This window comes from Emydura macquarii, unplaced genomic scaffold (assembly GCF_026122565.2).
Source record: "Emydura macquarii macquarii isolate MOO-44397 ecotype Brisbane River unplaced genomic scaffold, CSIRO-AGI_Emac_v2 contig_705, whole genome shotgun sequence".
NCBI lineage: Eukaryota > Metazoa > Chordata > Testudines > Chelidae > Emydura > Emydura macquarii.
Window position 1 is genome coordinate 15,618,758 of NW_027130842.1, and position 24,027 is coordinate 15,642,784.

At 39.4% G+C, this 24,027-nt stretch overlaps 1 protein-coding gene across 11 annotated transcripts in view; it reads left to right on the forward strand.

Annotated features, from left to right (window-relative positions):
- The window catches only part of ARID1B (AT-rich interaction domain 1B), a 388,366-nt gene that overhangs the window by 65,366 nt on the left and 298,973 nt on the right, over positions 1-24,027 (forward strand). The gene's annotated exons all lie outside the window — the stretch shown is intronic.

A 24,027-nucleotide genomic window follows, 5' to 3' on the forward strand; every position in this document is an offset into this window, starting at 1 on the left:
TATTTTACCTTTATTTCCCCAGAGATATTTCCTTCAAGTTGGTTGAAATAAGGACAAAATGTACTTTCCTGCAGATATTAAACTTAGTGTCTCACCTGTAGAAAATTGTAGAGTTTTATGTCTTTTTAAAAGAATTTAAGATATCAATCTTCCAAAAGTTTGCTTCCACAAAACAAGGCCTCTCTACCTACCTATTTCTTTGATCTCCAGTGTATTCAGGAGTCATCAGAGTGATAAGGAATTTGTCAGTCTAAGTCTGGGTAATATATGAAAAGCCTCAGTTTCTAATTTCTCTACAAATGTATACAATATATTCATCCAGGGAATTTTCTGTGTATTTTCACTCTAGCTGTATACATGTAAGGATAAGGAATTTATACTGTGGATATGAGTTCACAAAGTCCACTCCAGAATGGCCTGATTCTTGGGGTCTTATCTCAAGTTTCATATTGTTTAATATTTCCGTTGTACCATAAAGCAATATAACAAACAATTTGTAGTACAAGGCAGAATCAGGTCTTTGAAAAAACTGTTCAATCTGAGGGCATATCTAGTAGTTCATCATGATGACAATTAGTAGCTATTGAAATAGGAGTTTAGGTAGAACATTCATTTAAATAATCCCATCTGAGCCTTACAATAATAGTCAGCGATTGCCATCTAGCCAAGTGTTCTTTAATCAGGTCTATCAAACTACCATTTACTCTCTACATATACTGTATTTTCAGTGTATTTCTTACATCTTGATACCTGAAACCTTCCTCCTTCTGGATAAATGCCTGAAATTCAATTATCATCCTAGAGGGCTTTTCATCTCATTAATTTTGAAACCGGAAATATAAGTGTTTTTTTCAGTTGTATCATTAATTTAGGAACAGTATTATCACCTTTCTATATACATATGAAAATATATATTAAAAATAAACAGGACATTGCTTTCCAAGTGATAATTTGTTCATTGCTTTTCCCATGTTCAAGCAATGTATCTCTGTCATTTCATTATGTACAGTTCAATCACTAGTGGAAAAAACAGAGGAGATGAAGAGCAACTCTGACTTTTTATTCCTTTGTTCTATCAGCTCATGGGCAAAGGAGATTCTTTATTCTTATGACAGTTCACAACAGCATTACAGAACTCTCACCATTTCAATCCATTGCACATATTGGGACAGAGGGGAGGTAGATGGGTAGGCATTGTTCTCAAAAGTTAAAAAAAAAAAAAAAAAAAAAAAATTCGCCCCGTTTCATCAAATGTTTTAAATCATCCATTGGCAAGTGTTAGATAAGCCATATTTATTTATTGTAAACCCTGTTTGGTCAAGGGGAGTTCAAATTATTTTCTTGAAGGGACTTGATGCCTTGGGGGATGAGCAATTGCTTTTGAGCTTTTGTTTCATTCAGAGTTCAAGACTCAGTTGGAATCTCTTCTTGGAAAAACCCTGAAGCATTATAGCTCAAATGTTAAGGGTTGGGCTGCATTACTTTCTGACTTTAAAGTGTTTTCACCAATATCTTTCAAACCTCCACTTTAGTTTCCTGAATAATTTCAGACAAAAAGACTGTTTTATTAAGTAGGTATAATCACACCCCAGTTTTCATTCATTTTATGTGAAAAGTAATTTAACCCACCTCATCCCTCTTTAACTGTTCATGTTCTTGAGGAAATAAACCAGTGTCTTGGAGAAGTGCCACAGCACGTTTTAGAATTATGATGGTGGGATAGCACTCTTCCTTATTAAAATCCTCTTAACATCAAAGAAAACATATTCAGTTTGGACTTTATCCAGTTATTTGTCCCTCAGGAATATGAAGACCCAATAAAACAGCTAAATAATATTTAGTAGGTCACCTTAAAATATTTAACTCTGTGTTCCAAAGATCCATGCAATTTTAAGTCCCTATTGCTTCAGAGCACTTGTACAGCTCACCTGTTCAGTAATATATGTGTTGTGTGGCAGCACTTCGTGTGTGGGAAAAAGTTCCCATGACATCGAAATGTCTTGTTTTGACATTTTTAGAACAAAACATTTAGATTTTTCCTTTTCAAAATGACTTTTCCTAGAGTAATTATTTTTATTTTGTATTATATGTTATAAAAGGTGATTTTGCCAAAACAAAAAATTTCAGTCAAGCTAAAATGAATTATTTTTGCAGAATTCTCTTTTGAATTTTGAAATTTTCAGATTTAATTCCAAAGCAAAGCTAAAACAAATGTCAAAATCCTCTTCAAAATGGAATTTCTATTCTCTGCCTTACGATGCTATTGCATAAAAAAAGAAAATCACCCAACCCCTCAGAATTCCTCCTACCTCAAAAGCAAGTGTTGAACTCAACATCCATCTAATACAAAATGTTTGGCTTCTAAGAGGTATCCTATTCTAGTTTTCTGAATGCTGACATTTTCAGCCATAAAAGTCTGTTTTATTCTTTTTTTCTGGTCCCTGACATATCCATAGTGATGATTACATTGCCATTTTAAGAATTTTCCCACATATTTACTAAACCTTTTTGAAAAATTATTGATTTTTGACTTGGGAGCTCTGCCTCAGTTTGCCATCTTTCTATAACATGGAAAAGACTAGGGATAATGGCAGCTGTTCTAGAGAAGACTCACTCTTCCTATGGCTCTAGGGGTTTCTGTCCATTCATTTGGCTGCTTTCTTTTTCCTTGTCTGAGGTAAGGCAATCTTTGATGGATCTTTTAATATGAGAGTATAATCCTCCGAGACAGAGGATGGGGATGGATTAGCCTTGAGGATGATTTTCTAAACTAGTGTTTTAAGGAGAGCATCACTGGCTTTTTTGCTTCTCCACCTCACCCTTTTTTTTCCTAATCATCCAACATCATCTTGTATTTAGATTAATTTTTTTGTATTCATAACATTGAAATAATTTTATGTATCTATTAGTCAGATGTTAGCTGCCTAAATCGAAAGTTTGTTGAGGTTTTTAAAAAATTTTATTAAAACTCTTTTCTGAAACTCACCACATTGTTTATTTTAAAAATTAATCCCGTCCTCCTAGATTATAGGTGGTATGTGTATGTGTGTTTTTTAAATTAGGTGGGTTTTCTGTTTTATTTCTTATTTTTTTTTAGGTCAGAGTTACTTCCTTTAATATATCAATTTTGCTAGCCCAGAAAATGTGTCCTCAGTAATTAACCGCAGTGAGAAAGGTGGGAGGAAGATAGAGGTCAGTTCAAAATAATGCTAGAATAGTTATCAGAGAGACCCCAATAGAATATTTGTTGAGAAAACTTGGGGCATAACTCCTGTGACAGTTTACACCAGATGAGGATCTGTGCTTTGGAGTTTATGGAAATGTTAAAAAGAAAGAAAAGTTTTTATATATATTAAGAATTCTGTTTCAAAGCAATATGGTGCATAGTAGATCAAAGGATAAATAAAACTTGAGTTATTAAATAAATGAAAAGAAAAATGAGCTATTTTATTCATTTGCACTTTCAACTTTAAAATTAATAATTACTATATAGTTTTAGATGATGTCAGTAAAGCAATTCTCAGAGGTTCTTCATGTTGGGGAACCAGAGAACCTGCAGTCTGACCAGTTGTATGCCAAATACTAGCTTCTCCCCTACTTTATAGTTTCTTTCATTACTGTCAAACCAGATGAATTTTTCAAAAATTAATGTAACCTTTAATTCTTGCAGTTATTTGTATGTTATAAAGAAACCACAGTAGTGAAAGAGTAAAACAAAAGGGAAAAGGAAAATACAGGAGAAGGAAAAAAAGAAATCTGATGTTATAAAATGGCACTAAAGAGACCATGTCTAGAGAGACATACAGTGGGAAAAATGGAGCACAGAAGGAGAGATTGAGAAGAATAAAATCTTTTAAAGTCAATTAAAGAAACATTCCTTGGTCCTTATGCTATTGTTAAAGTCCTTTAGCAGGTTGCAACTCAAATATGTGGTGACAAAAAAATTCCAGTAGGAATACAGTCAAAGCTGTTGAATGGTCAACCTTGATGCTCTAAAATGTTTTCTTTTATTAGATATTTGTTTATGCAGGATACAGTACAGTGAGAAAGCACATGGCGGGATACCCGTTGGAGTGTTCTCAAGTGAAAATCTGACAGCATATGAAAAAAATATGTTAAGCAGTTGTATACAATTCTGTTAGTTTTTTCTGATCTTTACTTTAGTGCAAACCATCTATTGTATGAGTCCAGTATTCATTCCACAAAATTAAGGTGAACTGAGGGTATGTTTTTGTGTTTTGATTGAAGCTTTAAAAGTGCTAATTGAGCACCGTATGCTCCCCATTCCCAATAGCCAAACCAGCATTTCAGGTTGGTGGTTTATTTTGGTTCACTCATTATTTCGTTGCTTTACAAATCGAGGGGACAGCTCATATTTTATATGTTGTTAGGCAACGTACATGGCTGGATTATTTTTTTTAAACAAATGAGGCTTTCTAAGGGAGATTTGAAACAAAAAACCTGGGCTGTGTTGGGAATGACAGTCCACTTCATGCCTCAGTATCTAGAAAAGGATAATTAAGGATTCAGTCATCATTTTAACAGCCCAATTTCAGTAAGAGATGGCATTTTTGGAACTGCCTGGAGTATGAATCCCTCCTCTCCCCCACAGTTATCTGGAAAGGTAGTGCCTCTTCCAGCTGGTTCAGTCGCTTCTTGTTATTCCTTGCCATGTCCAGGTAAACCTTCCCTTCCTTCACCCTCTGCCATCAATTGCAGATGGAGCCCTTATATGGGTAGCAAACCCTTTTCTTCCGGCCAGCCAAACAAAGGACCCACCACATACAGTTTTGGTGAGCACATTTGATATGTGTGGTTGATGTGGTGGTGGTGGGGAGGAGGGGTTTCCCCTCTTATAACAAAAGCCAAAACAGTCTGGAGTTAAAACAGCAGCACATTTTCCACGTGTGAATTGCTGATTAAAATAAGTGTGTCTTTTTTTAATCTCTGAGTTCAATAAATTTTTTTCCTTTCGTCAAGCATGGCTTAATGCCACTTTTTTGTTAATATTACTGAGGTGTTTTACTGCAGCTTTGGTGGTGATTACAAGACTACTACATTTTGGCTAACAAATGCAATGAAAATCCCCCTGTGTTTTACATTTCACTGGATAACATGTTTATATAACATGTTAAACACTTCTGTTTTAGGAATGGCTTTTCATTCAGGCAAAATGTATTTTCCCCCTTGCTTTTTAGTGTAACAGTAGAAAACTACATTAAAATTCCCAACTTCTAAATGTACAGTTTTCAGTATTTTAAGAACTACATTTTCTTATCCTTATTTAATGTTTTTCCATTTTTTCCTTTCATGGTTTCATTTCTCAGAGTGTCTTTCAGTTTTATGAAGTGAAAGGTTGTTTATCTGTAAGTGGTAGTATTCGTAATGTTACAGAGAACTTGAAAATGTAGTGAGAAAAAATGGAGGTCTGTACCAGAGTATATGGTTAGTATATGTGAGTGCTAATTTGGCTTTTTGTATTCTTGTCCTGTCTATCTGTGATATTTAATGTTCTAACATCTCTCTGGTTGGTTTAATCCATATGTCATTCAGATGGGGACCTGTGCTTTGGCATTGGCCTGACAATCAGTCAGCCATGGAGTAGAATGATAAAATTATGAAAACTGTGTCTATGTTCATTGGACCAGTGGAATTTACAAGCATTTTTCCTAGATGTACCTAAACACTATATTGCTATGCCATGGCTCACATGCAAGGGTTTTCTGGGATATAAGCCTTGTCAAGAGTCTGAAGACTCACTTTCTTCTCTCTCTCTCTCTTTCTTGTTCATCCCCTACCCCCTTTTTAAAAAATGTATGTGTTTTCTCCCTCCAGATGAAATGTGGAAGTCAGCTGCCTGAGTGCTTTGATGCTTACAAAAATAATGTAGTATTTGAAAAAAACAAAAACTAAGAACAACGGAGAGTTTTTTGTGAAGCATAGCATTTTGTTACTTCTATGTTCAGTTGCTTTATTAACCTTGAATGTGATGAGAAACGTTGTTTATATGCAAATTCTGGTTACTACAGTTTTTTACGTAGCAGTTTTACATGAAGTTAGCTTGATGATAAGACCATGTTTGTTTCACATCTTACATTTTTTGTTACATGACATCCTGCATTTGCAGAATTTAAAAAAACGTCTATATTTGACATAAAGAAGAGGAGTAAAACTATTTTTGAATAAGAAGAATCTTTCTAATATGCATGTAGCTAAAAGATAAACAAAATATTTCTCAGAATCAACCGAATAAAAAAAATTAAAGTCTCGATCCCACTGTTCAGCAAAGATTTATTAGCAGTTTGACTTCAGTGAAGTCTTGTACTACTATTGAGCCATTACTTTTATAAAATTTACTACCATGTTTGCGATACTATACTTTGGAGTATTATTGTAAACTACACTAAACTAATGTTTTGAAAATAAATTAACAAAGTCTATTTTGTGATGAAATAGTCTTGATATTTTTTTCTTTAAATCTTGTTTGTTTGTTCTCTTGCTAATATGCACACTTCAGTAATTCACAATAGGACTCCCAGTCTTCAGTGAAATTAGCAAGGTTTTGTACATTTTTATTATTATAGAATTTTCTACAGTTTCTACATGTGAAGGCTAAATCTGTTGCTTCAACATAGAGTTTTAATTGCTTTTTGCTTTATATGTGCTAGTAGCTATAGCAGAGCAAAACCTGTTGGAGAATGAATTACTTGCTTGATTTTATAAACGGTGGGTTTGACAGAACTTCTGTATAGGTAAACTCTGCCTCCTCCCATTGGGGTCAATGGGACAACTCACATGAGTAAAGATGAGAATGCATGATAGGGTTTGCAGGACTGGAGCCTAAATAACACATGGCATAAGAAATGGATATAAAAAAACCACTTTGAAGGCACAGCCATGTTTGCTGACCAAACGGACCCTTGGCTGCATGAGCTGAAGGATTTGAGAGCTACGCTGCGCTTCTTGGGATCATATACCCCATCCTCCACCAGAAGTCACTTTAGGCCCTATCAGCCACAACAGTTCAGAGGGTGGCATCGTGGGGAGCACTACAAGAAAAAGAATAGGGTCTATAAACATCGCCATGGCCAGTAACCTGCCTCTGCTTCTCAGCTGAGCTCAAGCCACCACTTTTGAAACTTTTGAAGGTGCACCCAAGAGTGATCTACCAGCCACTACCCGAGATCCAGCCTCCCTGCACTGCGGGTCCCTGCCTCTTCAGCTGAATGCTGCCTCCTGGGTCTTAGTGCCCGCCCCTTTCTTATAAAAGAGTGAGTGTCCACGGGGGGAGGGGGACGGGGGTTATGAGATGGGGCAGGGGATAGTATGGAGAGGAAGGGAGAGGAGATGGGGAAGAAAAGGGGACACAGTAATGGGGGGGAGTAGGAGCCCAGCATGTGGCATCCCCTCCGCAGCAGCTCCACGACCGTCATTGTCATTAGTCACAGATGCCTCAGAACTTGGAGAGGGAGCCCACCTTGATGTGCTCAGGACCCAGCACCTTTGAACCAGGGACGAACTAGATCTGCACACCAATGTCAGGGACCTTCAGAGCGGTTCGACTAGCCTGTGAGGTGTTCCTACCCCACCTCTCCAGCAAGGTTGTGCAGGTGCTCATGGACAACACGGCTGCGATGTATTACATCAACAGGCAAGGGGAGGGAGCCAAATCCTCGGCCCTTTGTCAGGAGGCTTATGGGACCTTTGCATGAGTCACAATATCAAGCTGGAGGCGGGGCACCTTCCTGAGGTCAGGAATGCTTTAGTGGATCGACTAAGCAGGTCCTTTTGCTCTCACCACGAGAGGTCACTCCACCTCCACCTTGACTTCATCTCCACTTGAATTCACATCCACCTTGAATTCATCTTCTGAAGGTGGGGCACTCCCTACATGGACTTCTTCGTGACCAAGGAAAACGGGAAGTGTTATCAATTCTGCTCCCACCAACGGCTCCACGACAATTCTCTGACAGATGCCTTTCTCTTGTCATGATCGGGCTGTCTCGTATGCTTTCCCTTGATAGCTCTAATACACAAAGTCCTCTTTAAAATCAAGAGAGACAGTCATCCTGGTGGCCCTGGCATGGCCGTGCCAACATTGGTTCGGGATGCTGTACGAGCTATTGGTATCCCATCCTTGTTTGCTCCCATTGCAGCCAGACCTCCTTTCTCAGGACCAGGGTCGGCTGCTCTGCCCAGACCTGGCCTCCTTGCACCTGACAGCATGGATGTTTCATGGATGAGCGGGGAAGGATGACGTTGCTCAGCTCAGGTCCAGAGGATTCTGTTGAAGAGGAGAAAACCTTCCACCAGAGCGTCCTACCTGGCCAAGGGGAAGCGCTTTGCTTGCTGGGCAGCTCGCCATAACGTCTCGCCAACAAAATCACCTATCGAGATGATTTTTGGACTATCTGCTCCACATGAAGCAGGAAGGTTTGGCCTTCTTGTCTATTAAGGTGCACCTAATGATGATATCAGCCTTCCACCCTCCAGTTCAAGGTAGAATAGTTTTTTCACATGAGATGGTGTCTAGATTCCTCAGAGGTCTGGAGAGACTTTTCCCTCCACTTTGAGACCCATTTCTCCAATGGGGTGGATCACCTTTTGAACTGTTGTCTTCCTGCTTCCTCACGCACCTGTTGTGGAAGGTAGCGTTCCTGGTGGCAACACCTCTGTGAGGTGGGTCTCAGAGATTAACGCCCTGACATGAGAGCCTTCCTACACAATCTTCTACAAGGACAAGGTCCAGCTTCAACTTCACCCCGCATTCCTGCCGAAGGTAGTTTCCCACTTCCATGTCAACCAGGACATTTTTCTTCCGGTCTTCTGTCCAAAACCTCACCGCTCCAATGACGATAATCGTCTCCATTCTCTCAATGTTAGGAGGGCTTTGGCTTTCTACAATGACCAGGCCCTTCTGCTGCTCCATACAACTCTTAGTTGCAATTGCTGGCCAAATGAAGGCGTGTCCAATGTCATCCCAGTGTATCTTGTCATGGATCATGGCCTGCATTCGAACATGTTATGAGCAGGTGGGGGAACGTCCCTAGCGTCTTTGTCAGCCCACTCCACGAGGGCTCAGGCATCTTCAGCAGCCTTCCTGGCGCATGTACCGATACAGAACATCTGCAGAGCTGCTACATGGTCTTCAGTACATTCCTTCACATCCCACTGTGCCATCACACAGCAAGCTCAGGACGGTACTAGTTTTGACAGAGTGATGTTACAATCATCACGTCCATGAACTCCTGCCCACCTCTGGGGATACTGCTGGTAAGTCACCTAATTCAGAATGGACATGAGCAAGCTCTTGAAGAAGCAAGAACAGTTACTTATCTCATAAATGTTGTTCTTCGAGGTGTGTTACTCACGTCCATTCCATAACCCACCTTCCTTCCCCTCAGTCAGAATTCCGGCAAGAAGGAACTGAGAGGGAGAAGGGGGGCCAGTGGGGCTCTAGTGCAGAGAGCACTAAAGCCAGCCCTATGGATACTACTAGAGAGAAAATTTCTGGCACCAGTGCATTTGGCGTGCACACACCTAATTCAGAATGGACATGAGCAACACATCTCAAGGAACAACGGTTATGAGGTAAGTAACGGTTCTTTCTAAGGCCAGAGGGACCATTGTGATCATCTGGTCTGATCTCCTGTAAAGTGCACAGGCCATAGAATTTTCCTAAAATAATTCCTAGAGCATATTTTTTAGAAAAACATCCAATCTTGATTTTAAATTTGTCAGTGAAAGTGCACCACTACCTTGGTAAATTGTTCCAAAGGTTAATTACTCTACCTGCTAAAAATGTGTGCCTTCTTTCCAGTCCGAATTTGTCTAGCTTCAACTTCCAGCTATTGGATTGTGGTATATCTTTCTCTGCTAGAATGAAGAGCCCATTATTAAATAGTTGTTTCCTGTGTAGGTACTTAGACTGTAATTAAGTCACCCCCTTTTCTTTGTTAAGCTAAATAGATTGAGCTCTTTGAGTCTATCACTATAAAGCATATTTTCTAATCCTTTAATCATTCTCATTGCTCTTGTGATGTCGTCCTCAAAAATTCCCTCAACATTTATATTTCCTAAATGCTCCCATATTGCCACATTAAGAGAAGCACATATTTATAAATTTAAAGGTGGTTTCTCCTCTTAAACTGGCAATTTGAGGGCAATCAGTACTTATTAGTACTGTTGATGGAATTGAATTATAAAGAGTTGTAGGTCACCTTTAACACACCAATTAATTTATTTTACCTTTTTGCGTTCCTGCTACCTTGACATGTTTCTTTTTAAATCATTGTGATATTTTTTTCATAAAGTGTTCCCTCTTTCAGTGCAAAAATATATTTATTACTGCTTCCTCTCTAGCTCTTATGTGGTGGTGTTGGTTTCTGCCATTGATTTATTTTCTATTTTGAATGAAGCAAACGGGGTACATTTTTACATGTCTATCACTAGATGACGGTGGGGGGAGGGAGGGTTTAAGGAAGGGGACAGCTGGTGTTGGTTGAAGTGTTTTGCAAATGGATTTTATACTGGAATGATTTCCTTTTCTATACAATAACATAGCAAATTTCTGTGGACACTATAAAAGTTCTTCATGACCTTACTAAATTTAAAATTTCTGTTTTCATGTCTTTTTTCAAGTGAGACTTTCTCTTTGTAATAATATTTCTTCTTATTTTTTTTAAAGCTTTTTGTGTTGTTGTTGGAATGGTAAATCTTAGCTTGAACCATAAAAGTTTCCACTTGGTACAGTGGTCCTGGGAGGTAAATATATGCTCTACACAGTATATGTTATAAATATTTTATTTAATCCTCTTTCAGTAAAATTAGACATAGAAAGATTTCTGATAATTTTGAACTTGCAGGAAGGGTTGAATAGAGTTGAAAGCTGAAGAAATACACAGCCGAAAACACCATGGAATTACCTAAAGGAATGTGTTTTCAAAATTGCTATGTTTTCTGATTTTCTGAATTTGTAGCCCTTAATAGAGTTGCACCAGGGATCAGTTTGGTCCTATGAGTTTAATGTACAATGCAGTTAATCATGTTTACATGAAACTATAATATCCACATAAAATGCCATACAGTATCAGGTTTTGGAGAGTGGAAGTAGTTATCAATAAATATCCAAATCAAAAGGTACTTTCTCTACCAGATCTATTTTTTCATAGAGAACTTGGGCTATTTTTTGAGCTTCAATCCCTTTAACATCACATTGTAATGATTCCAGTTTGTGCTGTTCGTGTTTTCTCCTTTTTCTTTCTTCTAACTCCCATAGCACAGGTTTTTCAATCCAGCATTCACTGCACATGTTCCTGTCAGGAGGTTACAAAGCTGACATTGCAGTCTCAGCAGAGGTTATCTTTTTAAAATTCCCTAAAATTCCCCTTTGGCAAACCCAATTTGGCAGCTGGGTTTCTGTAGGAAAGCGATGGAGCCACACATCCCCCACCCGCCCACTTATGTCCTTTATAAAAATAGAAATCTATTAAACCTCTGGCCAGAAGGGCAGATGGGCAAGTGGCTTCCTCCAAAACAGACAGCAGTTTTTCCTGAGCTTTTCTCTCCCTATTCTGCACTACAACAGAAAGTAACATTACTGTTGGGCCAATTGAGTAGTGAACACTGCTGCTTTAAAATATAAAACTGAGCTTTCCTCTTACCCTAATGACTTAATATGAGGCTTCTGATCTGAAGTGTGAATAAACGAATAAGAAATACTGACTTGCTGTTTTGAATATTTTAAATATATTGGTTGATTGATTTTTAGAGGATTGTAAAATCACAAGTTTACTCTTTGCCCCATGTCTGGAAGTCTCCTGGGTAAAAGAAGGAACAGATCTGAATTAAATTAAAAAACTAAGCTCAGTCCCAAACAATGACATAGCCTATGAAAATAGAATTGCTGTTCAAGGAAAGAATTGTTAAGTCATATGAGAGGAGTGTGTGGGGGTGTGTGTACAGAGTTCACCACTTACTGATAGTGTTCAGAACGAAATAAAAAGTGATATATGTGACTTGGATTTTCCCCCCAGTAACTCCGCTCTTGCACACACGCAACTCCGCCCAAAATACATTGCTATTTGTTACTACTCTTTGTTGGGAAGGAAGGAAGAGTGATTGTTGTTATTTCTTTTTAATTCTTTTGAGATGCTGAGACACTATGGTGATGGGCACCATAGAATAACCTAGATATCCAGACTGCTCTTTGAAACAGAGATTGCTATATAGTATGGAAATCCTATAGTGTATCACATGAGTTTTCTTATTTTATGTTGTTTTCTATAGAGAAAAGTTAGCTCAGCATGCCAGAATGACCTAACCTAGTCATGGTGTTGAAAAATGCATTTACTTCTTTACATACTTTACATACCTTTTAGCAGTAAAGTCTTAGCCTGTTGTGTGAGTTATATTTAACCATTCCTCATCCCCCTCCCCATTCATTCTTAGAGAGATTGTGTAACATTATTGTCATGGAAAACAAATCTGAAACTTTGATTCTTTACTGTACAGATTTGTGTAAGGAAAATTTTCTGAAATATTACTTTAGCATTAAACATGTCAAGACTGTGGTTCATCATAGCATCTTTTTTAACTTTACAAAAATTGTCTTTGTTTTTTGTGGCTTTGATTGACTTATTTTTTTCACAGAATAGGTAAGTTTTCAAAAGTATACATTTTTGTCACATCTATACATATTTCATCACCATCTTGTTTACTTAGGAAATAGTATTATACTGATACGCTCCTCTTGTAATGGGTCTTTTGGTAAAAGGGTATACTGTGGAGCAAACAGATTTCTGTGTTAAATGGCACTGTTGGTTGCCATCTGGGCAGGGGAACAGCCCCGTGGCTATAGATCCCAGGTCACGAAACCTCATGGAGTTGATGTTCTTGGTCTCTTGGGTGAGAGGAAAAGAGAGCACTGTGTAACTGTATAAAATTCTGGTACTGTCATCTTGGTCAGTTTTTTTTTCACCAGCATTATTCATGAAGGGGTAGGAAGGTAACAATTGAGTATTAAAGACTATGATTGGAGAGGGGGAATAGTGTCTGAGAATACAGTGAGGAAGCAGTAAGGCACTCTCTTGTATGGCTAACATCCTTAATCACTGCTATGATGGACTTAGGGCATGACCCCATGCGGGGTCAGTGAACGAAGGCAAAACCCATGTTTGAAAATTTGGGTCACCTTCACTGAAAAAAAAGGATATACTTTTCTGTTCTTATACCACCTCTCTTGCTTACTACTGGTATGATGGACGTACTGCTAACCCTCCCAATTTCTTACACATGCATATCTGAGTAAAATTGCAAAATAAAATGTTCGGCTTCTTTGATTTTAAATGAAAGATTTCCCCTTTATGCAGCTGTCTTGTCAAAAGGCGCTCTGTAGACATTATGGATCAGAGATATTGAATGCCCCTGATGGATCCTTGTAAAGTGTTTTAAAGTGCATAATTGGGGCACTTGAGCATAAAACTACAATTATATACTTCTCTGTGTTAATTTTGTGTACAGTTAAACTTGAGTTCAGCCCTGGCCATAAATGAGAGGGAAGCCTTTTATTATGAGTGCGAGAATGTGTTTAGTGATTGCTTTAGCAAAAATGATATTCATGGAATGACCTGAAACGAAAGGTAAAAACATTTCTGGTCAAGAAGTGAGGAGGAAGAAGGAATGCACATGAGTGCACAAGGGATTCTTAAATGTGCTTTGAATCAAGAGAATAGTAGATACTCTGAACATACATAGTATTAGAGTGTAACTCACTTACACTTAACAGTACTTGTGGGGAAAAGTCCTGTTAATTTGGCCTTAGGTAAATGGACTTGGTGACTGACTTTTCACTAATTGAAAAAAGCCTAACATTTAAAAACAAATTGGGAATGGTGAGTTTTTAATGAGCAATGTTTTGATTGTAATGTGTCTTGTATGTGTTCTTCTGTTCTCTGTCGTGATCCCTTATGCCTTGGTAGTTAGTTATATTTTTATTTACAGATACTTATTGTAATAAAACACCAGAAATGATTGTAATTATACAAGAACTGATTATCTACTGTACTTCAGCTAATACATCTGACTTACAAAGTGTTTGTTTGCAGTTGGTAAGTGCTAATAAGTTTCAATTAAAGAATAAAGTTTGGATAAATCAAAGTGCAAAATTTTGTAACTACAAGGAAGATGGGCTCTTTGTTTAAAAAAATAACTACGGTGGTAGCCTATATCATGGCCGTATCATTATTGTAAGATGTAGTGTTTTGGATCTGTATCTAAGTACTCTTATTTAGGAGGCTATAGTCCTTACACCTGCCCCAGGGAGGGTGGGGGCAGGAGGGGAGAGAGAGAGAAAAAAACTCAGTACAGGAAACGTACATTTTTCTCTTTTTATTGTTGCTGATGTTGTGTGGCCTAACTCTGAAGGACAGGGGTGTGTGTGTGTGTATCTGTGGTTGTTTTCATTTTTTTGAAGCCCAAAGTGTGTGGCTATATTATTGGGAGCTTTGCTTTAAGGGACTATACCATAGCAGTAGGAACCTGACCTCGTAAGGTTTATTTATTATCTTCCAGCACAACATAATGCCGGGCTGGTAGTATTGACATAATCAAATTTCCTTATCCAGTTGGTTCAGAATTCCTTGCTGTGGGGTATTATTAGTCTGTCATAGCATGAAAAGTATGGTTTAGATCTTGTTGTGATTTTAGAAGCGAGCAGAATTTGGACTCTAAAAATTACCAAATTTGACATAGAAATCAGTAAAAATTGATATGGTACTCAGGAAAGCTTTCTTTTGTGTATCGACCTCCTGTGCTGAGTTTGAATTGAGTGTTTGGATTGTGGGAATCCTACACTTCTTTCTCCTCTGCATTCACCATATTTACCAGGGCAGTATATGGTCTAAGGTGGTATGGAGGAGGTGAAACTGCTGTCTTCATACACCAAAGAACTTGAAGACACCCACAGCATTGCAGAGCTGTTCTTTCATGAACACAACCAACCACAATCCTCCTTTCCCAGTGGCACTGGCAAGCGTAAGGTACAGTAGCACAGATAGGCCCTGTACTTAGACCACTCCAGAGGGGGTTGGAGAAAGAAAGGAAGAGATGGGAATAAAGCAGAAAGGGTATGGTAGAGAGGCAGGTCTAAAAGGGACTAGTCTAATAGCCTACTTACTGGCAGTGCATCAGGTTTGGGAGTGAGTTTCATCTTTCTCATTGCAGGAAAGAAGACATAAATGGCTGCAAATGGAGAGCACTCATCACTCCATGGGGGGGAATATCATTCTCTGGGTGATTGAAGGAAACGTACTGCAGAGCTCCAAAGAGGCTTGGATATTATGGTGATGAGGGCCATATAGCTAGATAGATCTGAGCTGGGGCAACTGTTGTCAAGACCCAAGTTTTTTGAGGTGTATGTGGGAGGGAAATTGGAGGATTTCAGAACTTTTTTACCCTTCCTCCCTTGGAAAGTAAGGGGCCAGGAGCAAGAGAAATTTAGAAAATCCAAAGGGGAGATAAAAAATGAAGGAAAAATTGGGTGGAACAGAAAGAGACATGGGGAGAGAGAGAGGGAGTTAAATAATTTAATTTTAGTGGCAAAAGAACAGTAAGAATGTGTGTTTCTGTCAGCTACATGAATTGACTACAAAAAGAAATTCAGGACTGAAACCTTCTTGCAAAGATTTTGCAATCTTCCCTGTAATTAAAAATGTGGTTGGGATTCCCCCTTGCCTCAGACGAACAAAAATGAAAAGTAAACCAGGCATTGTACAGTAAGATCACTTGCTATTAAGACTCCCACAACACCTTCTGCAAGTTCCTTGCCTTTAAAGGTTTAAATCACACATCTTGTATGAAGAGAGGAAAAAAAAAAAAAGATTTGCATGTAGTTTTTTTTTTAATGGTAGTAAATGACAAGCTGGGAAGAGTTCATGACCAAAAGCTGTGCCTTCAGCTATTATTCGCAGCCAGTCATTAATCCCCAGGAAATGCCCACTGTTGAAATCCTTACTCCTGTTACCAGATGAAAATGAAAATAAATTTAGGCATCTGATTTTTTTAAAAATAATGGCTGATGAGGTTTCACTGGATATGGACATAATATTTCTAGAGAATAAATGCTTTGTACTTAAAACAGGCAGTTTGCTTGACTCTTTCATCTTTCTATTCAGCTCATTAATAAAAATTAAAAAAAAATCAAGACAGAAGTGTGTAAGAGAACTGATAATTTAGTAGAGTCGTCATGTAAATCTGTTTTAATACACAAAAAAGTGGGTTTTTTAAATGTGGCAGACTATAATAGCTCTACTGAAGGTTTTATGTGGGTCTTTGACAATATTGTTTTTAATGTGCTGTACTGTGTAGAAGTCAGATGCGTGTGGGTATAAAAAAATTTATGGAAATGCCCTGCTGTGTTTGATCTGATTTTCAGTAGATGGTAACTTACAGAAAGGACCAAAATTTCTTTCTTTGTAGTATTAGTATGAACTTCAGTGCAATATACGAAGCAAGTATATTATGCTATTCTGTTTAAAGGCTTTTCTCCCTCTTGTTTTTAGGCTCATGTGTTTCTCCATCTCTTTAAACAAATTTTATAAATATGCGGAGATATTTCCCTGTTTAAAAATAATAGTTCTTCTGGTATATGTCCCTGGAGTGCCACATGTAGGATGCATGTGTGCTTGTGTGCTCTTGACTGGAGAATGCAAAGCAGTGTCCACAGGCCCACACTGGTGCAGAGCAGCACTTTATGCTTCCAGAAGAGGGCATATAAGGAGGCATGAACTCCCTGCCGCTCAGTTCCTTCTCAACTGCCTGCAGCTTGAGATGGAGCAATTGCATATCTGCTTCTTCTCAGCTTTCCACCTTTCTTACACTGCGTGTTTTCTTTAGTTTGTTTACTTATTTTATTTCTCTTTTTCGTTTAGTTCCAGTATTGTTTGGAAAGGGAGATTGTCCCTTCCCCTTTCCCCCCCTTTTTATTTTACGACCCCACATTTTGGTTCTTTAGTGCCCCGGGTTATACTGAAGACCACAGAATTTAAGCCCTAGTAGGCCTGCCACAGGTTTTTTTCCCCCTAGTGAAGGACATTCAAGCTGCCTTTGCTGCCTCGGAGACACCCACATCCTGTGAACATGTTATGTCTGCATGGGATTTAAAAACAGATCTAGAAAAGACAGAGGGGCTAGATTGAAGCTTTTTCTAATAGAACACTCATAGCCCCATCGGGGGCCACTTCCCTCTATACATTGGCCTCAACATCCCAGGCCACTCCAGTGGCTATTGGAGCTCAAGCAGCACCTCCAGAGGCTAGGACATCTGAGAAGTAGAAGCCTGTTTCCCCTGCCAAGGAAACAAGGAAGAGGGATAGATCACTCTATAAATCCTTGTATAAGACCTTGAATCCCTCAAGATGTACAGCTGAAGCGCCATCTGATTCTGGTACCGAGCTGTCAATACTGCACAAGAAGCAGCATGTGGAGAAGTCCTCTAATAGTACAGGGACCTCCACTCCATTCCTTCCCTGTCCCTCTTCAGGGACCTCTCTCATGAAGAGCACTTAAAACAAGAAGTCTAGTCCCTCTTGTTCTTGGGGGCAATCAAATCTGTTCCCCTGGAGTTTGTTAGAAGTGGGTTCTATTCCAACAATTTCCTAGTCCCCAACGGGGTAGAGGATGGAGACCGATCCTCAGCTTCAGAAACCTGAGTACCTGTATGCTTTCACAGCACTTCGTGGTGGTGACACTAGTCATTATAATTCCATCTCTAGATCCAGGAGATTGGTTTGTCTCCCTAGATCTCCAGGACACCTACTTTCATGTAGCCATCCACCCATCCTACAGATGGTTCCTACATTTCATAAGGGGCTCAACACATTACCTGAGTCCTTCCCTTTGGGCTCTCCATGACCTTGAGGGTCTTCACAAAGCTTTTCTCAGCAGTGATGGCCCATTTGCATCAGGATTGCCTACCTGAACGATTGGCTCCTCAGGATTTGAGCAGCAATGCAGGTCCAGTTGACAAGGCTTTAGCTTGTTTCGTCTCTGAGCCTTCATATCAATCAGATGAAATATGCATTGACTTCAGTTCAAAGAATAGACTTAGAGGTGGCTTCCTAACTGCCAGAGCGTATCCCCCTGAAGAAGGATTCTCAGCTCTGTTCAGTCTAATCTTGACAATACAGTGGAGCTTGAAAACAATTGTAAGGACCTGCCTACAATTCTTTGGCCTCCACGTTTATCATGGCTCATGTGAGACTGCAATTTCAGGTTCCTTTAGAAGAAGCTAAGGACAGCGTACATCCCAAACAGACACAGTCTCTCCAAACTCATCACAGTAGCTCAGAAAGTTTAGGATGCTCTCAGGTGGTGGAAGGATTGATGGAAGGTATGTGTGGGAACCCCATTTTCACATCCCCCACACTCAAAAGTCCTCACAAGAGATGTTTCTCTTTTGGGATGAGGGGCTCACCTGCAAGGTCTACAGCCCAGGGCAAGTGGTCTGCACAAAAAGTCATACTCCATGTCAACATCCTGGAGCTGAGGGCAGTTCAGTATGCTTGTCAACACTTCATTCAAACCATACAGGGCCACCCCAAACAACAGTGCTGCAATGAATTATATCAACTGACAAGGCAGAGCAAGGTCTCAATCGGTATGTACAGAGTCACTAAACAGTAGAACTGGTGTATTTCCCATCAGATAGAAATCTCAGTAGTTTATCTTCCAGGCCTCCAGAATACAATTGCAGACTCCCAGAACAGAAACTTCCTTTAGGAACATGAATGGGAGCTCAATGATTCTGTCTTCCACAGTATCTGCCAGACCTGGACCTGGAAGCAGACCTCTTTGCCACCCGAATCAACATGAAATGTCACCTTTTCTGCCCCAAGGAATATGGCTGCAACTCATTGGGAGATGCCCTGCTAACACAATGGCCCTGTACCTTGCTTTGTGCTTACTTGCCTCTACTTCTTTTTCTCAAAACATCATTCAGATTGCAACAGGAAAGAGCAACGGTTATTTACATAGCCGTCCTGGCCAAGACCAGTATGGTGCTCAAATCTCCTTCACCTCTGTGCAATGCCTCTTCATCTTCATCTCAGGAAAGATCTCCTGTCACAAACTCAGGGATCCTGATCCACCGCAACCACTCCTCCTTGAATCTGAGAGCATGGTTCCTAGATGGTTCTGAAGCATATAGCTAACCTGTTCAAATAAGGTCCAGTCAGTTCTCCTATCTAGCAGGAAACCTAGTACTCATAAAAACTTTCAAAAGTGGAAATGCTTCCATTTCTGGTGTTCTCTTCACTCTTGTCACACGTTAGAAGTTTCACTCTCCAAAATCTTAGGCTGCCTGTTGGATTTAAAGACTCAGTCTATCAATGAGCTCAGTCAGAATACATTTGGCCACTGTCACAGCCTTCTGCTTGCCCATTGAATGCTCCTCAGTGTTTGCCCACTGTACTACGGCCAGATTCTTTAAGGGCTTACACAACTTATTTAACTCTGTATGGAACCCTGATGGGACCTTAATTTGGAAACTCCCCTTTGAACCAGTGGCCACCTCTCTCTCCAGACTTCATTCCTTATATCCATCACTTTGGTTAAATGAATAGGAGAGCTCTGTGTCCTCATGGCGAACCCACCATTTACTACCGTCTATAAATACAAGGTTACACAGTGTGTCCGCATCCTCACTTCCTCCCTCGTCAGATCACCATATTAATCAAGAAATCCATCTACCAGTGTTCTAACAAAAGTCTCAAGCCTCCAAAAAAGAAAACCAGCCTGCATACACTAGATGTCAGAAAGGATATTGCCTCCTACCTTGACAGGACTAAGACTTCAGGGCCACTCCTGGATTATTTGTATCATTTTCAGAGGATGAAGGGACAACCTATTTCCACTCAAGGACTGTCGAAGTAGGCTTCAGGTTGCATTTAAACCTCTTATGAATTGCTGGGATGCAGTGCCCTCTCAGTGGCAGCTCAGTTCGCTTGGGCTCAGTCCACATCTGTAGCTCTACTGAAAGATGTTTACATAGCAGAAATCTATGTTATGCCCAGCATTCTGCCATCCTACCTTCTTTTAGGGATGATACCACCTCTGGACCTAGACTTGCCTCTTCAGTACCCACCTCCTTTTTGAGTTACTGCTTGGGAGTCTCCTACAGTGGAATACCCATAGGGACATATACTGGACAAAGAGGGAGAGGTTACTTAACCTTACAGTAACTTGAGTTCTTCGAGATGTTTTCTCCCTATGGGTGCTCCATCTTCTGCCTTCCTTCCCGTCGGCTGTGGAGGCTCTGCTTTGCGGTTGAGAAAGAACTGAGTGGCATCGGGTCCACACCTCTTGATATGCCCTCATTTGGAAGCATGAGGTGTTGCACTGCTCAAGTGTTGTCGTGGAGACACTGCTTTACATTCTCCAGTTAAGACCACATTAGCATGTGTGCCTCCTATGGTGGAGCAGCCATAGGGTCAAAACATCCAGAAGAGCTCAAGTTATTGTAAGATAAGTAACATATCCTTATTATTAATAGTGACATAGATTTATTTAGCATTTACAGTAGAGCTAGTTTCATCAATTCATGACAAGGGAATCAAAAGTGTTCTCTTTGGAAGGAGAGATATTACCTTTCTGTAGACATGATTGACTATTTTGTGGTGGTAGTCATTATTTATTTGGCTCTCATGAAGAATAGCAAACTTACTCAAAATCTCAGTACATCAAAAATATGTCAATACATAAAACATAAGTGTTATTCCATACTATAGCTACATGCAAAAATTATGTTAATACGATATGAAGTTTGCACAACTAAGAAATCAGAAAACATAAATGCTAAGGTTCCAGCATCCACATTAACTCAGTCACATTTCACATCCTCTATATTTTATGGAATAGTATATTTTACAACATAAATCAGGAATAGAAGGTACCGTATATGTGCAATATGGCTCAGTTTAATGTGGCATTGGACCTTGACATTTGTATTTCCTGACGCAATTTTTTGTCTCCCAGTTGCTAATGACCTTTTACAAATTTTTATTTATTTTTAAACCAAGTGAAGGCACCAGTTCTCTCTGAAGACTGCTTATAGTGAGTCTTAGTTTTGGAATATCATTTATTCTTACTGTAACTAGATAAAAATAAATGGTTAGAATTATTATTTTATTTTTTTCATCTATGTATCTTTGCAATGGGCAAAGTATATTTTTATGCATTCTCAAAAGTGGCAAGAAGCCTGTAGCTCAAATTTTTAGGGGAAAAAAATTTCATATGGGCAAACATTAACATTGGAAATTTGTGTAAAATAATTAATGTTTCAGAAAACTATCAGCATTTGAAATCAGAGGCTTATAATGGAAACTATTCGATAATCTTAATTATAACCGACACTGTTAGTGATCACTGTAAAATAAAAAGAATTAAAATTTGCTATACCATTTTATTAACTGAGGAAATGTACTTTCTTCGCTTGCAGTGTGAAACGCAATTCACATAAACACAATTTTCCTGGGAATTTCCTTAAGTATATTTTGCTAAATGACATAAATGTATAATTCTAGTATCCTAGTGATTAGGAAAAGAGAATATTTTTGGTGGGTTGCTTTCACTGTTCCTTAGCAGATGAGTCGGTCAGTGGCACCCCTTTCTTGCTGACTACAGCCTGTGCCTTTGGCATTCAGATTTTTCTCTTGCTATCTGATAGCAGCCAATTGTCTTAATTTATTACCTAAAAATATCTTATCCGAGAAGGCAGAAAATGGAGTACCAAACCATCCCACCATTTTGAAACCAATCTGTTCAGCCACTAAAGATCTGGATTCCTCTGAAGACAGGACTACCACTCAGTGAGATTCTCCTAGGCCTTCCACTCCAGCGGGCACCAAAATAGGGCCTAAGTGCAAGATCCAAGAGAGAAAAATGCCCAGTCTTACTAGGGCACTTCCCACACCCTCAGCATTGACATGAGTGTCTAGGCAGTGTGAGATGTTCAGGTAGAACCCACGGTCTCTGTGCAGAGGTCTTCGTGATGGAGCTCTGACAAGGTTCCCCCCCCCACACACATACCCAGAGCGGGGTGGCTTGAGAAATGCAATAATAGCTCATCCCCAATATAATTAAAATACGTATGCTAATATACTAAGTCTGTTACATTTTATTTTATAAATAATGGCCATAGAGCTGCCTAATAGCGCTTCATCAACACTTTGATTTCAGCTATGGATTGTGCACTCAAAAATCACTTGCAACTTCCATTACTATCAAGGTATTACTTGTACAAAGAATGTCTGTCACCAGACCGCTTGTTCAAGCAAGGATGAAATATTATGGACTGAGTTATTGGTTTAATTGGATTTCTCTCACCTTCTCATTTTAGCTGTCAATTTTGGTTTCTCTTTTATCCTTCCTTTCTTAGCAGCCAAAACAGTTTAATCACTGATGGTCAATCATACACCACCAAAAAATAATGCTATTTGCACTGTGCAAGTCAGACAGAAGGGTCATAGTATAATAACTACCATGGCTATGCTCCCCTAGAAAAAGATTAAAGCTCTGATCCGTTCTCCCTGTACCTTCCCAAGAATTCATGTGCTAACATAGGAGGAGAAAAGTTTTCTGAATTTTGATTTCTTGAGTTGTGAAGGCTACAAAGAGTATGGATCTAAGGCTATGTTCAGACTGACGGCGGCAAAATCGCCGCCACCAGATCGATCTTTCTTGATGGATTGAGCGGTCAGTGAGACCTGCTCAATTGATCAGGAAGTTGACTGAGTAAGTCCACCCCCTCAAGTAGTGTAGCGCTGAGTTGACGGGAACGGCTCAGCGCAGTGAGAACAGCGCACAGAAGGGAAGCAGAGCAGTTGATGTCAGTTACGCAAACTACTCTGCATAGTTTGCGTAACTCCCGTTGACTGCCGCTGAATCGCACGGTCAGTCTGAACCAGCCCTAAGAGTGAAAGGTGGGGCCTACACTAGAAACAAGGCTGATGCAGGTCATTCACTACAAGCAGAGTAAGTAATTGGCTTCAGCTTTGTTTTGTTCTGGGGAGATTTTAATTACTTTTTTTACATGCTATTTAATAAGCATTTGTCCACAAGCAGTTCATTGTGATCCCTATCTGTTAGACAGAAGGATTAATTTCCTTGCTGTTGTTGTTGTTTATTTAAATGGAAACAAAAATTGTGTTAGGCATTTTACAGAACAGAACTAATGGTGGTCCCTGATCCGAAGGGTGAACTGTCTAAATGTGGACATAACGTAATGTGTGAGAAGAGTTAGCAGAAGTGAAGGACAAATATGACATAAATAAGATCCTGGGATTGCTTAGGTTTGTTGTATGTGCATCTTGGGTGTGTCTACACTGCAAGTAAAAACCTGTGGCTGGCCCGTGCCAGCTGACTAAGGGACTGTTTAACTGCAGTGTAGACGTTCAGGCTGAGCTGGAGTCTGGGCTCTAGGATCCTGCAAGGTGGGCAGATTCACCTGTGCAGCAAAGAAACAATATATGGACCGTAGTTGGGAGTTTGTTGAAACTCTACCTATTCACTGCAAATGTTACAGCCTCAGTGTTTGCAAGAATACTTACATCTCAGAGCCTACTGATACAGGACTTACAAGTTGAGTGGTGGCAGCACTGAGATGATACCTCGAGCACCAATAGTTTGGGAAGGGTTAAGTGACTTGATTTAGTTTATAACATAAAGTCTGCATAGGTGTCATCTGTTATGTGCACTATTTTGTTTATTATAGCACCTTTGACAAGTTGCTGGTGTATATTTATGTATTATATTGTTACTTGAATCTTTCTTTTTCAAAAGATTTATCTTGGGAAGGGGACGGAGAGACGGAAAGAAAAAACTGAGAGTTTGTAAGCAAAAGATTTGGGTTGACCTGTACAATGTCTCTTTATAGCAGAAGCAAGCAATTTTAAAAAATGGTGCTGAATGTAAAATGGTGCAGCTGCATCACAAACATTAAAACCTGTTAATTTCATTGTACAAAATGGCATT